This window comes from Pteropus alecto, unplaced genomic scaffold (assembly GCF_000325575.1).
Source record: "Pteropus alecto unplaced genomic scaffold, ASM32557v1 scaffold42, whole genome shotgun sequence".
Taxonomy (NCBI): Eukaryota; Metazoa; Chordata; class Mammalia; order Chiroptera; family Pteropodidae; genus Pteropus; species Pteropus alecto.
This window is the reverse complement of record NW_006434825.1, coordinates 13,945,101-13,947,157: the sequence shown is the minus strand read 5'-3', so window position 1 is coordinate 13,947,157 and position 2,057 is coordinate 13,945,101. Positions and strand designations below refer to the sequence as shown.

Below are 2,057 nucleotides of genomic sequence, written 5' to 3'. Positions count from 1 at the left end.
TTGCAACTGTAGGAAGTGCTAAGACAGGAAGCGTATATCAAAATATGAGCTTTGAACTGTTTTGGGGGGGTGACATGGGTAGGGCCTGACAGGTACAGAACACTTAACCAGATGCCCTAAGAATGGGACAAAGGGAGGCAGGCGTCACTGCAGAGCTTAGAGAGGAAGACCTAGTTAAAGAGAATAGAGAAGATTCCGGTTGATGGGGCATGATCTTTGTATCTCAGTAAGTCATGACAGGAAACAGCAGGAGTCAGGCAAGGAGGGAGACCTACAGGCTCACAGAAGTCTAGACAACAACCTTGGAGCAAATTTAAGAGTAAGCACGACAGCTCCAGGACAACATCTGTCTGACTTTGGAAGCTACTTCCATTAACTACCTGGTACCTTCAGGTGCTGGGAGAGACAAAAGAACACCTATGCAGATCTCTAGGTCCTGGAGCTCCTGCTCTCCGTCCTTATAGGGAAATAGGCTCCAACAGAAGCAGAGAAAAATTTATAAAAAATGAGCAAAATTTAGGTAGTAGGGAAATATTCATGGGGAAGTGTACTGATGCCTGCAACTTACTTTGCAATATAATTTTTAAAAATGAATTGATAGTCTACAGCCATGCCACCCTGAACATGCCCAATCTCGTCTGATCTCGGAAGCTAAGCAGGGTCGGGCCTGGTTAGTACTTGGATGGGAGACCACCTAGGAAGACCAGGTGCTGAAGCGTTTAAAAAAATATGAATTGATGGATGGGTAGAGGGACAAAGAGATGGACAAACTGTGATAAAGTGTGTTCCAATGCTAACAGCTAAATGTAGGCTGTGAGTATATGAGTGTTCACTGTAAACTTTTTTCAACTTTACTTTGTATTTGCAAATTTTCATAATAAAAAAAAGGGGGGGTGAAATTAGGTAACAGTAATCAACTCATGTCCTTATAGGCCCAAGACAAATACCAAAAGAGTGGCTGGCAGAATGATGAAAGGGTAGATTTTCCTCAACTATCCCCCTTTGCCAATTAGCGCTTTACTGCTGTTCACACATCTTCTCAGCCCTGGACAACCTGCTAAGAATGCTGCTTGTAAAGATTTAAGTTATGAGACTATCCTATATAATCTGTATTTTATCAGATCTTTCCTGATGAGTGACACAAGTCTTTAACTTTCAAAGAATTAAATCTTCAGAAGTGGAATGTAGAACTTTAGGTGGTATATCAGTTGAGATTACATTCAGTTGCAAGTGTCAGACAGGCCAGAACAACTGTGACTTCAACAAGATGAAAGTTCAGTTCGTGCTCATGTAAACAAAGTCCAAATGGAAGTGGCCCAATACTCTGCATCTCAAACATCTCAAGAACCCTGGTCCTTTCCTGCTCACTGCTCCAAAATCCCTAAGGGATGGTCCCTCTTTTCATGGTCCAAGATGGCTGCAACTATATTCCAAACAGCAGGATGGAAGGAACAAAGAAGAAGGGGCACAAGAGTATGTACAACCTGTCTCTTAAGGAAGGTTCCTGAAAATTGACTTGCAAACTTAGTCACATGTTCACATTTAGCTGCAAAGCAGACTGGGAAATGTAGTTCTTACAGTCAGCAGCATTATGCCCAGAAGAGAAATTACATTACTATGAAAGAAGGGAAAAAGGACTTGGGTGGACAACTAATGGTCTCTCTCAAAGGTGGGGAGAATGTCTCCTTAGCATGCTTCAATCACGAATCCAGTTTTCTACTTAGTCTGCCTTCCTATAGGGTCGGCTATGACCTTATTCATTGGCCTCCACATGAGTGGTCTCCTTTCTGGCCTGATCACAGCGTGAGGAGGAGAAGGAAATATAGGCTGCTGTTCAAGTGCATGGGGGTGCAGAGCAGTGCTCCACTCTCCCCCACCACCCAGCTTCTCGACCTCCGTTAGATAACCAAAACCATGAAAAGCACAGAGGCTGCGCAAGAGCAGAGGGACTCTAACCATGTGATCTCACCTGGAGGGGTCAACAAGCAACAAAAGCCGGGAATGGACTTCAGGAAGGCAGTAAACACGGGGCCAAGAAAGATCAGCCAAGGATTCTT

At 43.9% G+C, this 2,057-nt stretch overlaps 1 pseudogene; it reads left to right on the top strand.

Moving 5' to 3' along the window:
- The first annotated feature begins 600 nt into the window (after positions 1 to 600).
- Positions 601 to 719, top strand: LOC112478284 (annotated as a pseudogene).
- The last annotated feature ends 1,338 nt before the right edge of the window (positions 720 to 2,057 follow it).